Source organism: Carlito syrichta, unplaced genomic scaffold (genome assembly GCF_000164805.1).
Source record: "Carlito syrichta isolate Samal-C Ts95f unplaced genomic scaffold, Tarsius_syrichta-2.0.1 Scaffold153721, whole genome shotgun sequence".
Lineage (NCBI taxonomy): Eukaryota > Metazoa > Chordata > Mammalia > Primates > Tarsiidae > Carlito > Carlito syrichta.
The window spans coordinates 22,834-23,132 of NW_007097817.1; positions in this window are offsets into that span (position 1 = coordinate 22,834).

Genomic DNA, 299 nt, shown 5'->3' on the forward strand with positions numbered 1-299 from the left:
AGTGGCCGCTGAGGGCCAGGCTGGTTGGTATCATGTCCTGCATTGCCCGGGCCTCCCCTCTTGCTGAGACCCGTCCCTTGGCCAGAGCCAAGGGTTTGCCAACCCTCCCATCTCCCCAGCTTGAGGGTTTGCCAACCCTCCCGTCTCCCCAGCATGAGGCTGCCTGGGTGAGCTCCTTGGAGGACCGCTGGATCTGGGTCCCTTGGCATGGGCCATGTCTGCTGCACCCACCTGCTGCGGCCTAAGCAGCTTACCTGCCCACACATGAAGTCTAGGCTCCCGGGCTTTTGTGCCAGCTC